Here is a 12,500-nt window from a genome sequence, read left to right on the forward strand (position 1 = left end):
AGGAGATCGGGCGAATTCAGGGTGATATGGTCGTAGGCCATACTTGCAGAGACCTGACGCACATTCATATGTTAAAATCAAGATTCAACTCTACTGCGGAAGGTCAACACTCATGAAAACATTTATTCTGGACTCCTGGTTGAGCCCCGAAAGAGTGGCATTAAACGGTCTTTTACAAGAAAATCTTGATCCCAATGCAGTACACCATATCCGCGTGCAATTGGCAGGTGAACTGACTGGGTGAATTGAAGAGTAAAACGCGACCCATCCAGATACGAAAATGCAAAAGCCTACAACACCTGGTATTCCCAGGCAGTCTTCCATCCAAGTACTCACCAGGCTCGACCCTGCTTAGCTTCCAAGATCAGACGAGATCGGGCGCATTCAGGGTGATATTGTCGTAGGACATACTTGCAGAGACCTGACGCACATTCATATGTTAAAATCAAGATTCAACTCTACTGCGGGAGGTCAACACTCATGAAACGTTTATTCTGGACTCCTGGTTGAGCCCCGAAAGAGTGGCATTATATGGTCTTTTACAATAAAATCTTGATCAGAATCAGAATCAGAAACGGTTTTAATCGCCATGTAAGTTTGCACAGACAAGGAATTCACTATGGCGGGACGGTGCATATGTAGTGGTGGTGTTGACGTGCGCCGACTGTGACAGTGATGGATCACGGGGCGGCGCGAGGTGCGGGGTTGGGCACGCGTTGTGGGCGTGGTGTGGACGCGCGCGCCGGGAGTGACAGAGGACGGGGCGGCGCGGCGTGGGTGCTGAGGCACGCTGAGATGTGGGAAAACAGGATCGTAGCCAGCGCCCAGTGATTGGTCGAATAGGATGGGTGCTCGCAGCGACGTCCGCGGGTGGGGTATAAAGGGGGACGCGCGAGAGCACTCGGGGAGAGTTACCCAGTTGAAGACCAGAAGACGGAGCTGAAGACCTAGTGCCCCGAGACCCCTAGTCCCGCCGTCCTTGTGGGGACCGGGGCCCTGTGTGGCTCGGAGGCGAGACTGTGGGACCCGGGGTCCGACGCCCACGTGGGTCGGGCTGGGGACCCACAGTCAAGACGGACACCCCGGGGAGGGAGTGTCCCGAATAGCTCAGTGGGCGTTAGTCGCCAGAATAGCTTAGTGGGCGTTAGTCGCCAGGGTAGCTAAGAGGGCGTTAGTTCGCCAGGGTAGCTAAGAGGGTGTTTGTCACCCGAATAGCTCAGTGGGCGTTAGTCGCCAGAATAGCTCAGTGGGCGTTAGTCGCCAGAATAGCTAAGTGGGTGTTTGTCACCCGAGATACTAAGTGGGTGTTAGTCACCCGAGATACTAAGTGGGTGTTTGTCACCCGAGATACTAAGTGGGTGTTTGTCACCCGAGATACAAAGTAGGTGTTAGTCACCTGTGAACGAGTTTGGTAAAATAAAGAGTGTGTTACCCGTGAAGTCGTCTCCCGCCGAGTTACTACATTACAACTGGCGTCAGAAGTGAACCTGTCTTCAAGAAGAATGGACACGAGGAAGACTACCCGTACCCACGAGCGAGGTCGGGACGACGACGGCGTACCGGGGACACCAACCTCGGGAGGAGAGGACGAGGAGTTGCAGCCGATGCAGCACTTTGTGGGGTCCGACGCTCCGCTCGCCTCCGACACCAGCCTCCAAGACGCACACTCCCGGTTGGCGGAGTTGCTACTCGCCGCCGCCGCTGTCTTGGCGGACATCTCCGTTCCGGCGAGCGGAAAAACGGCTGCGGGGTTGCTGGAGAAAGCGACGTTGGAGGGATCCCGCCAAAAGGCGCTTCACGCCAAAAGTCTGGAAGTTGCCGCCGTTTTTGAGGGGCCGCCATCGATTGGCGGGAAGCACGGACACCACGTGGCCGGAGACCTCCGCTCAGCGCAGCCCACGTCATCAGCGCGCGCCGGAGCTCTCCATTTTGCGCCTGACGACCGAGCCGACATTTTACACAACTACAGCGGAGCGCGGGAAAATCTCTCCGACGTCGACGACGATCGGGTCCTCCAGCAAAGATTGCCCGCGCTGTCGGCGTTCAAGGCGGATGGGGGCGACTGGGGAGCCTTCCAACGAAGGTTCCTCGCTCATCAGGAAATGTCGGGGTGGTCCGACACCACTGCCCTGCGTGCGTTGCCAGCGATGCTCGACGACGACGCGCTTGCAGCCTTCACATCTGCTGCAAGGTCGTCCCGCTCTACGCTCCAGGCCGCACTACACCTGATGGCGAAGGTGTTCGGACCGCCCTCCACCTGTCGCCACCAGTTCTACGATCGGCGGAAGGTGGCTGGAGAAATGACGCTCGCCTATCGCACGGCGCTGCTCGCCTTGGCGGACGCAGCTTTTCCCCGCATGGACAAGGAGGGGAAGGACGCCATGGTGACGGAGCAGCTGCTGGCGTTGGCCCACGAGTTGGGGGTCCCCATCAATGTGGCGGACGAAATGGATATCTGCTCCCTGGCGATCGCCACGAGCATTCACGCGTACGAGGTCCTCAAACGCAAGCCGGGGGTCGTCTGCAAATTGGCGGGGAACGCGGCACTGGCCGCCACGATCGCCGAACCTCAGCCAGCTGCGGATCAGGAGCAGGCCTTCGCTGCATCGCGTCCGGGGGAGTGGAGAACGGGAGGTCGTTCGCCCACACGTTCATCCCGCAAGCTGGAGCAACCGAAACCTACGACGTCCCTCGTCGCCTGCTACAACTGCGGCCTTCGGGGTCACGTCGCAGCCGGGTGCCGGGCCCCGCGTCAGCGCGCCACAGGACCACGTCGGGACGACGACCAGGCCCACAAGTCATCCCAACAAAACCCGGCAAGTCGCGGCACCTCACACGCTCGGTCCACAAACACGGCACATTCGGGTCGCCGCTTGGCGGTGGGGGGTTCGCGGCTGGGTGCCGGGGGTTCATTTCGGCGAGGGGGGTCCGTACACGGCCCGCAAGCAGTCGAATGGTCCGAATTGGCCCGCAGGATAGTGGCTGCGTCGGCCGGGTCGTCCGTGGTAACGGGGTTTATTGACGGGGTTGAGGTCCGGGTGCTTGTGGACAAGGGTGCGTCGGCCACTATCATTTCGGACCTTATTTATAACATTCTTCCCGTCCAAAGTAGACCCCTTCTGCCAGTGGACGTGCCATTTTATGCGGCGAATGGGGGATCCCTGGGGATCATCGGCCAGATTCGGGCGACTATTTGCATTGGTGACATCAAATTGGCGGGCCCTATTTTTGTATCATCATCGCTGGCCGTTCCCTGTTTGCTAGGTACGGACTTTTTGTCCAAAATGCCCATCAAAATTCTTATAGATCAGGCCTGCATTGAGCTTCCGTCAGGTCGGCGGGTTGCGTTCTTGACGAGCCCTACCAAAATACGCACGGTTTGTGCGACGGTGCAGGCGCTGGCAACTCAGACTGTACGGGTGCCCCCGGGATCGCAAATGTTGGTACCCCTTCGGTTGAGGAAACCACTCGAGGTGGGTGCGGAGGCACAGGGGGTGCTGTTGGGGCCGTCTAACAGGGCCAGAAGGGGCCTCGACTTAGCGGTTGCTCAAACCAGGGTGAGAGGGGACAGTGAGCCGTTCGAAATGGTCCTGAATACGGGGTCGCGGCCGGCCGTAATTGCGCAGGGAACGGTGCTGGCTCACGCCGCGCCGCTACCCGTTGAGGAACGGCTCGTGGCTCAAGCAGATTTCACTGTCGAGTCGCATCCTCCAAGTGACGAGGGGACAGAGTGGTTGGACTCGTTGTGTGCCGGTTCTGCTAACTTGTCCAAAGTGCAATTGGGAGTCGACGCTCCCACGGGGAGGGATTCGCTGTTGTCGTTGCCCCTCATTGAGTGGGGCCGTCTCCAAATGTCCGACAGCTCCCTACTTACGCTACGTCGAAAAATTGGCGCTCCCGAGGTAGGGGATGCGCGGGTCGGTTCCTGGGTGTGCAGACAGGGCCTTTTGATGAAGTGGGACAACATGTCCCGGCGTCACGTGCTCGTTGTGCCTGTTGCTATGCGGGGTAGGGTCGTTCTGGCAGCTCATGAACGGCTCATGCATCTGGGTTTTCACAAAACGCTCGCCCTAATCCAGCGAGACTATTATTGGCCGGGGATGGGTAACGACGTGGCGAACATTCTTAAGGGATGCGTAGGGTGCGCCAAAAGAAAACCGCCACCATTGGCAGCTAATCCACCGCTGCAATCCATTCAAGTTTCGCGCACAAACGAATTGGTTGCGTTGGACATCTTGGGGCCCTTTCCTGCTACACCGAGGGTTGGCGTAGAATACTTCACCCGATGGCCCATGGCATGGCCACTCACCAACCAGTCGGCTGCAGCGGTGGCGGACGCCTTCGTCCAGGGTTATGTTTTGGACAAGGGCGCCCCCGAACGCTTGCTGACGGATCAAGGAAAGAATTTTTCGAGCGTTTTGTTGCGCGAGGTGTGCGACCTGTTGGGTACAAAGAAAGTGCGTACTTCCCCCTACCACCCGCAGACTGACGGGATGGTTGAGCGTCTGAACAGGACGATTACGTCTATGCTGTGCCAACAGGTCTGCGACGATCAGGTTGATTGGGACTTACAGGTGCCGGGGGTACTCGCGGCCTCTCGAATGGCCCCTCATGCGGCGACGGGGTTTTCCCCATTTTTTCTTATGTATGGGCGGGAGGCCGATCCGGCCATGGACGTCTAACTGGGGATTTCCCAGCCACGTGCAAAATCAAAATTGGCAGACCACATCAAATTTAATATCGCCAAATTGACTGAAGCGCGGGAGGCGGCGAGGTTGAATTCGCGGTCTCGGCAAATCGCGAACGAGAGATTGCATGGGCGGAGGGTGCATACGCATGATTGGAAACCAGGCGATAAGGCCTGGCTGCATTGTCCACATGCACCGTTGGCTACGTCCCCCAAATTGTTGAGACCTTGGAGGGGACCGGTGGAAATTGTGCGGGTTGCACGACCCCAGAGTTTACAGATTAAATGGGAAAAACGCCGTTGGTACGTGCACCCCTCCCGACTGAAGCCCTATGCGGCACCGTGTGACCCCGTTCTGTGCCGTAACGACCGGGCGCGTGATGTGACCGTCGACTTGGGGAGGGAGGTGTCGCAGGCTGCTCCTCACGTGTCTCCACCTGACCCACCCCCAGGTGCCTCAGGCTTGACGGCTGCTGACCGTCGGGAACCTGAACCCCGGGGCACGCACGGGTCCTCGATGCCTGGCCAATGTCTTCCTGAACTGCCAGCACCACCGGACGTTCAACCGCGTCTGGTGCCGTACGACGGACCGGCAAGGCGGACTCGGGCTAGGGCACAACAATTTTCATGAAGACATTTTTTTTTTCCGACACCGAGCTCGCCCGGTGTTCCCCTCTGCCAGGGTAATGTCCCGTTGTAGGGACGCTCGGAAAGAATGGGACGCTGCACGAGTCGAGAAAAAAAAAAAAAATTCCATTTATTTTTCTTTCTGCATACACATTGCTATTGTCACTCGCCGGATTGTATATATTGTTCTGTTGTCGCGGTGGCATTGGTTGATGGTTGCGGATGGTAGTGTTCGCGTTGTGTTGTGTTGTTACGTTAGTTGTTGTTCTTGTTGTTGTGTTGTGTTACGGGGCACACAGGGGGGTTTGTATATTTTTATAGCAGCCGGGTCGGCTGCGAGCTATGTGGTAGGGGGTGATGTAGTGGTGGTGTTGACGTGCGCCGACTGTGACAGTGATGGATCACGGGCGGCGCGAGGTGCGGGGTTGGGCACGCGTTGTGGGCGTGGTGTGGACGCGCGCGCCGGGAGTGACAGAGGACGGGGCGGCGCGGCGTGGGTGCTGAGGCACGCTGAGATGTGGGAAAACAGGATCGTAGCCAGCGCCCAGTGATTGGTCGAATAGGATGGGTGCTCGCAGCGACGTCCGCAGGTGGGGTATAAAGGGGGACGCGCGAGAGCACTCGGGGAGAGTTACCCAGTTGAAGACCAGAAGACGGAGCTGAAGACCTAGTGCCCCGAGACCCCTAGTCCCGCCGTCCTTGTGGGGACCGGGGCCCTGTGTGGCTCGGAGGCGAGACTGTGGGACCCGGGGTCCGACGCCCACGTGGGTCGGGCTGGGGACCCACAGTCAAGACGGACACCCCGGGGAGGGAGTGTCCCGAATAGCTCAGTGGGCGTTAGTCGCCAGAATAGCTCAGTGGGCGTTAGTCGCCAGGGTAGCTAAGAGGGCGTTAGTCGCCAGGGTAGCTAAGAGGGTGTTTGTCACCCGAATAGCTCAGTGGGCGTTAGTCGCCAGAATAGCTCAGTGGGCGTTAGTCGCCAGAATAGCTAAGTGGGTGTTTGTCACCCGAGATACTAAGTGGGTGTTAGTCACCCGAGATACTAAGTGGGTGTTTGTCACCCGAGATACTAAGTGGGTGTTTGTCACCCGAGATACAAAGTAGGTGTTAGTCACCTGTGAACGAGTTTGGTAAAATAAAGAGTGTGTTACCCGTGAAGTCGTCTCCCGCCGAGTTACTACATTACACATACATTGAACAAGTAGGAATCTTAACTTATATAAAAGGTATACACTCTAACTATACTAACGTTACAAAGTATAAGTAATACTAAAGGGCTAGAATCTTTAAAATTATGAATAAGTAGACCTTATAAAATGCGAAATGTAAAATGTTAATTAGCCGTATTAAACAATCTTAAAATACAAAAATACAAATAAGATTACACGTTGTAAGTATGGAAAGGTGTAATTATGTAGATAAAATGTTATAGTAAGTGTAACAGTTATTTTAAGTGTAAAAGCCATTTTAAGCCCTTGGCCTTGTTGAGGAGGCCAACAGCGGATGGGAAAAAACTGTTTTTATGACGTGAGGTTTTTGTCTTGATGGACCGCAGCCTTCTGCCGGAGGGGAGTAGCTGGAACAGAGAGTATCCAGGGTGCGAGGAATCGTTCACAATCTTCCTTGCTCGCCTCAGGGTTCTCAAAGTGTGCAGGTCCTCAAGGGTTGGTAGATTACAGCCAATCACCTTCTCAGCAGTGCGGATGATACGCTGCAGTCTGCTCTTGTCCTTGGCAGTGGCAGCAGCGTACCAGACGGTGATGGAGGAGGTGAGGATGGACTCAATGATGGCTGTATAGAAGCACACCATCATTGTCTTTGGCAGATTAAATTTCTTCAGCTGCCGTAGGAAGTACATTCTCTGTTGAGCTCTCTTGATAAGGGAGCTGATGTTCAGTTCCCACTTGATATCCTGGGAAAGAATAGTGCCCAGGAAGCGGAAGGACTCAACATTGGTGACTGGGGAGTCGCACAGGGTGATGGGGGTGAGTGGGGCTGAATTCTTCCTGAAGTCCACAACCATCTCCACGGTCTTAAGAGCATTAAGCTCCAGGTTGTTCTGGCTACACCAGGTCACCAGGTTGTCAGCTTCCCTCCTATAGTCAGACTCATCCCCATCAGAGATTAGCCCAATGAGGGTGGTGTCGTCCGCAAACTTCAACAGTTTGACGGACTGGTGACTGGAGGTGCAGCTGTTGGTGTACAGGGTGAATAGCAGAGGGGAAAGGACGCAGCCCTGAGGAGATCCGGTGCTGATTGACCTGGAGGCAGAAACTTGTGATCCCAGTTTGACACACTGCTTCCTGTCAGACAGGAAGTCTGTGATCCATCTGCAGGTGGAGTCTGGCACGTTCAGCAGGGAGAGCTTGTCCTGAAGCAGGCTAGGAATGATGGTGTTAAAAGCCGAGCTAAAGTCCACAAACAGGATCCTGGCGTAGGATAGTGCGGAGTCCAGATGCTGTAGGGTGAAGTGGAGGGCCATGTTAACTGCATCATCCACAGACCTGTTGGCTCTGTAGGCAAACTGAAGGGGGTCCAGTAGACGGTCTGTGATGGCTTTGAGGTGTGCAAGGACCAGGCGCTCAAAAGACTTCATTACCACGGAGGTAAGGGCGATTGGTCTGTAATCATTTAATCCTGTTGGCCTTGGCTTTTTGGGCACTGGAATGATGATGGAGGACTTGAGACAGGCTGGTACATGACATGTCTCCATGGAGGTGGTAAAGATGTTGGTGAACACTGGGGACAGCTGGTCCGCGCAGTGCCTGAGGGTGGCTGGAGAGACAGAGTCCGGCCCAGCTGCTTTGTGTGGGTTCTGCCTCTTGAAAAGTTTTTTAACTTCTCCCTCCTGAATGGAGATAGTTGTCTCTGTAGTGTGGGGTGGGATAGGGGCCTCTTGGGTGGGAAGGGGTAGTTCAGGACAGTCTAATTGTCTTTCAAATCTGCAGTAGAACTCGTTCAGGTCGTTGGCTAGGCGGGAGTTGTTAGTGGTGTGGGGGGCTCTGGGCTGCAGTACACCATATCCACGTGCAATTGGCAGGTGAACTGACTGGGTGAATTGAAGAGTTAAACGCGACCCATCCAGATGCGAGAATGTAAAAGCCTGCAACACCTGGTATTCCCAGGCAGTCTCCAATCCAAGTACTAACCAGGCTCGACCCTGCTTAGCTTTCGAGATCAAAGGAGATCGGGCGCATTCAGGGTGATATGGTCGTAGGCCATACTTGCAGAGACCTGACGCACATTCATATGTTAAAATCAAGATTAAACTCTACTGCGGGAGGTCAACACTCATGAAAACGTTTATTCTGGACTCCTGGTTGAGCCCCGAAAGAGTGGCATTAAACGGTCTTTTACAAGAAAATCTGGATCCCAATGCAGTACACCATATCCGCGTGCAATTGGCAGGTGAACTGACTGGGTGAATTGAAGAGTAAAACGCGACCCATCCAGATACGAAAATGTAGAAGCCTACAACACCTGGTATTCCCAGGCAGTCTTGCATCCAAGTACTCACCAGGCTCGACCCTGCTTAGCTTCCAAGATCAGACGAGATCGGGCGCATTCAGGGTGATATTGTCGTAGGCCATACTTGCAGAGACCTGACGCACATTCATATGTTAAAATCAAGATTCAACTCTACTGCGGGAGGTCAACACTCATGAAAACGTTTATTCTGGACTCCTGGTTGAGCCCCGAAAGAGTGGCATTAAAGGGTCTTTTACAAGAAAGTATTGATCCCAATGCAGTACACCATATCCGCGTGCAATTGGCAGGTGAACTGACTGGGTGAATTGAAGAGTAAAACGCGACTCATCCAGATACGAAAATGCAAAAGCCTACAACACCTGGTATTATCAGGCAGTCTTCCATCCAAGTACTCACCAGGCTCGACGCTGGTTAGCTTCCAAGATCAGACGAGATCGGGCGCATTCAGGGTGATATTGTCGTAGGCCATACTTGCAGAGACCTGACGCACATTCATATGTAAAAATCAAGATTCAACTCTACTGCGGGAGGTCAACACTCATGAAAACGTTTATTCTGGACTCCTGGTTGAGCCCCGAAAGAGTGGCATTAAACGGTCTTTTACAAGAAAATATTGATCCCAATGCAGTACACCATATCCGCGTGCAATTGGCAGGTGAACTGACTGGGTGAATTGAAGAGTAAAACGCGACTCATCCAGATACGAAAATGCAAAAGCCTACAACACCTGGTATTCCCAGGCAGTCTTCCATCCAAGTACTCACCAGGCGCGACCCTGCTTAGCTTCCAAGATCAGACGAGATCGGGCGCATTCAGGGTGATATTGTCGTAGGCCATACTTGCAGAGACCTGACGCACATTCACATGTAAAAATCAAGATTCAACTCTACTGCGGGAGGTCAACACTCATGAAACGTTTATTCTGGACTCCTGGTTGAGCCCCGAAAGAGTGGCATTAAACGGTCTTTTACAATAAAATCTTGATCCCAATGCAGTACACCATATCCACGCGCAATTGGCAGGTGAACTGACTGGGTGAATTGAAGAGTTAAACGCGACCCATCCAGATGCGAGAATGCAAAAGCCTACAACACCTGGTATTCCCAGGCAGTCTCCAATCCAAGTACTAACCAGGCTCGACCCTGCTTAGCTTTCGAGATCAAAGGAGATCGGGCGAATTCAGGGTGATATGGTCGTAGGCCATACTTGCAGAGACCTGACACACATTCATATGTTAAAATCAAGATTCAACTCTACTGCGGGAGGTCAACACTCATGAAAACGTTTATTCTGGACTCCTGGTTGAGCCCCGAAAGAGTGGCATTAAACGGTCTTTTACAAGAAAATCTTGATCCCAATGCAGTACACCATATCCGCGTGCAATTGGCAGGTGAACTGACTGGGTGAATTGAAGAGTAAAACGCGACCTATCCAGATACGAAAATGCAAAAGCCTACAACACCTGGTATTCCCAGGCAGTCTTCCATCCAAGAACTCACCAGGCTCGACCCTGCTTAGCTTCCAAGATCAGACGAGATCGGGCGCATTCAGGGTGATATTGTCGTAGGCCATACTTGCAGAGACCTGACGCACATTCATATGTTAAAATCAAGATTCAATTCTACTGCGGGAGGTCAACACTCATGAAAACGTTTATTCTGGACTCCTGGTTGAGCCCCGAAAGAGTGGCATTAAACGGTCTTTTACAAGAAAATCTGGATCCCAATGCAGTACACCATATCCGCGTGCAATTGGCAGGTGAACTGACTGGGTGAATTGAAGAGTAAAACGCGACCCATCCAGATACGAAAATGTAGAAGCCTACAACACCTGGTATTCCCAGGCAGTCTTGCATCCAAGTACTCACCAGGCTCGACCCTGCTTAGCTTCCAAGATCAGACGAGATCGGGCGCATTCAGGGTGATATTGTCGTAGGCCATACTTGCAGAGACCTGACGCACATTCATATGTTAAAATCAAGATTCAACTCTACTGCGGGAGGTCAACACTCATGAAAACGTTTATTCTGGACTCCTGGTTGAGCCCCGAAAGAGTGGCATTAAAGGGTCTTTTACAAGAAAGTATTGATCCCAATGCAGTACACCATATCCGCGTGCAATTGGCAGGTGAACTGACTGGGTGAATTGAAGAGTAAAACGCGACTCATCCAGATACGAAAATGCAAAAGCCTACAACACCTGGTATTATCAGGCAGTCTTCCATCCAAGTACTCACCAGGCTCGACGCTGGTTAGCTTCCAAGATCAGACGAGATCGGGCGCATTCAGGGTGATATTGTCGTAGGCCATACTTGCAGAGACCTGACGCACATTCATATGTAAAAATCAAGATTCAACTCTACTGCGGGAGGTCAACACTCATGAAAACGTTTATTCTGGACTCCTGGTTGAGCCCCGAAAGAGTGGCATTAAACGGTCTTTTACAAGAAAATATTGATCCCAATGCAGTACACCATATCCGCGTGCAATTGGCAGGTGAACTGACTGGGTGAATTGAAGAGTAAAACGCGACTCATCCTGATACGAAAATGCAAAAGCCTACAACACCTGGTATTCCCAGGCAGTCTTCCATCCAAGTACTCACCAGGCGCGACCCTGCTTAGCTTCCAAGATCAGACGAGATCGGGCGCATTCAGGGTGATATTGTCGTAGGCCATACTTGCAGAGACCTGACGCACATTCACATGTAAAAATCAAGATTCAACTCTACTGCGGGAGGTCAACACTCATGAAACGTTTATTCTGGACTCCTGGTTGAGCCCCGAAAGAGTGGCATTAAACGGTCTTTTACAATAAAATCTTGATCCCAATGCAGTACACCATATCCACGCGCAATTGGCAGGTGAACTGACTGGGTGAATTGAAGAGTTAAACGCGACCCATCCAGATGCGAGAATGCAAAAGCCTACAACACCTGGTATTCCCAGGCAGTCTCCAATCCAAGTACTAACCAGGCTCGACCCTGCTTAGCTTTCGAGATCAAAGGAGATCGGGCGAATTCAGGGTGATATGGTCGTAGGCCATACTTGCAGAGACCTGACACACATTCATATGTTAAAATCAAGATTCAACTCTACTGCGGGAGGTCAACACTCATGAAAACGTTTATTCTGGACTCCTGGTTGAGCCCCGAAAGAGTGGCATTAAACGGTCTTTTACAAGAAAATCTTGATCCCAATGCAGTACACCATATCCGCGTGCAATTGGCAGGTGAACTGACTGGGTGAATTGAAGAGTAAAACGCGACCTATCCAGATACGAAAATGCAAAAGCCTACAACACCTGGTATTCCCAGGCAGTCTTCCATCCAAGAACTCACCAGGCTCGACCCTGCTTAGCTTCCAAGATCAGACGAGATCGGGCGCATTCAGGGTGATATTGTCGTAGGCCATACTTGCAGAGACCTGACGCACATTCATATGTTAAAATCAAGATTCAACTCTACTGCGGGAGGTCAACACTCATGAAACGTTTATTCTGGACTCCTGGTTGAGCCCCGAAAGAGTGGCATTAAACGGTCTTTTACAATAAAATCTTGATCCCAATGCAGTACACCATATCCACGTGCAATTGGCAGGTGAACTGACTGGGTAAATTGAAGAGTTAAACGCGACCCATCCAGATGCGAGAATGCAAAAGCCTACAACACCTGGTATTCCCAGGCAGTCTCCAATCCAA

At 52.8% G+C, this 12,500-nt stretch overlaps 10 non-coding genes and 4 pseudogenes across 10 annotated transcripts in view; all 14 read right to left on the reverse strand.

Annotated features, from left to right (window-relative positions):
- Positions 1–38, reverse strand: part of LOC144726186 (5S ribosomal RNA) — a 119-nt gene extending 81 nt beyond the window's left edge. Inside the window, exon 1 of the ribosomal RNA XR_013587242.1 lies at positions 1–38. This exon is cut by the window's left edge and continues 81 nt beyond it. This is a non-coding gene — a ribosomal RNA (5S ribosomal RNA).
- A 249-nt stretch (positions 39–287) lies between these two features.
- On the reverse strand, positions 288–406 carry LOC144725231 (5S ribosomal RNA). The gene has a single exon (XR_013586710.1). It is a non-coding gene; the product is annotated as a 5S ribosomal RNA (ribosomal RNA).
- Positions 407–8,414: 8,008 nt separating this feature from the next.
- On the reverse strand, positions 8,415–8,533 carry LOC144725189 (5S ribosomal RNA). The gene has a single exon (XR_013586669.1). It is a non-coding gene; the product is annotated as a 5S ribosomal RNA (ribosomal RNA).
- Positions 8,534–8,782: 249 nt separating this feature from the next.
- Positions 8,783–8,901, reverse strand: LOC144725323 (5S ribosomal RNA; annotated as a pseudogene).
- A 249-nt stretch (positions 8,902–9,150) lies between these two features.
- Positions 9,151–9,269, reverse strand: LOC144725600 (5S ribosomal RNA; annotated as a pseudogene).
- Positions 9,270–9,518: 249 nt separating this feature from the next.
- On the reverse strand, positions 9,519–9,637 carry LOC144725254 (5S ribosomal RNA). Its single transcript, XR_013586731.1, has one exon. It is a non-coding gene; the product is annotated as a 5S ribosomal RNA (ribosomal RNA).
- A 248-nt stretch (positions 9,638–9,885) lies between these two features.
- Positions 9,886–10,004, reverse strand: LOC144725139 (5S ribosomal RNA). The gene has a single exon (XR_013586626.1). It is a non-coding gene; the product is annotated as a 5S ribosomal RNA (ribosomal RNA).
- A 249-nt stretch (positions 10,005–10,253) lies between these two features.
- LOC144725275 (5S ribosomal RNA) lies at positions 10,254–10,372 on the reverse strand. The gene has a single exon (XR_013586751.1). It is a non-coding gene; the product is annotated as a 5S ribosomal RNA (ribosomal RNA).
- A 249-nt stretch (positions 10,373–10,621) lies between these two features.
- On the reverse strand, positions 10,622–10,740 carry LOC144725324 (5S ribosomal RNA; annotated as a pseudogene).
- Positions 10,741–10,989: 249 nt separating this feature from the next.
- LOC144725601 (5S ribosomal RNA) lies at positions 10,990–11,108 on the reverse strand (annotated as a pseudogene).
- Positions 11,109–11,357: 249 nt separating this feature from the next.
- LOC144725255 (5S ribosomal RNA) lies at positions 11,358–11,476 on the reverse strand. Its single transcript, XR_013586732.1, has one exon. It is a non-coding gene; the product is annotated as a 5S ribosomal RNA (ribosomal RNA).
- Positions 11,477–11,724: 248 nt separating this feature from the next.
- LOC144725140 (5S ribosomal RNA) lies at positions 11,725–11,843 on the reverse strand. The gene has a single exon (XR_013586627.1). It is a non-coding gene; the product is annotated as a 5S ribosomal RNA (ribosomal RNA).
- Positions 11,844–12,092: 249 nt separating this feature from the next.
- On the reverse strand, positions 12,093–12,211 carry LOC144725276 (5S ribosomal RNA). Its single transcript, XR_013586752.1, has one exon. It is a non-coding gene; the product is annotated as a 5S ribosomal RNA (ribosomal RNA).
- A 248-nt stretch (positions 12,212–12,459) lies between these two features.
- The window catches only part of LOC144726106 (5S ribosomal RNA), a 119-nt gene continuing 78 nt past the window's right edge, over positions 12,460–12,500 (reverse strand). Inside the window, exon 1 of the ribosomal RNA XR_013587166.1 lies at positions 12,460–12,500. This exon is cut by the window's right edge and continues 78 nt beyond it. This is a non-coding gene — a ribosomal RNA (5S ribosomal RNA).

This window comes from Lampetra planeri, chromosome 22, assembly GCF_965212315.1.
Source record: "Lampetra planeri chromosome 22, kcLamPlan1.2.h2, whole genome shotgun sequence".
NCBI lineage: Eukaryota > Metazoa > Chordata > Hyperoartia > Petromyzontiformes > Petromyzontidae > Lampetra > Lampetra planeri.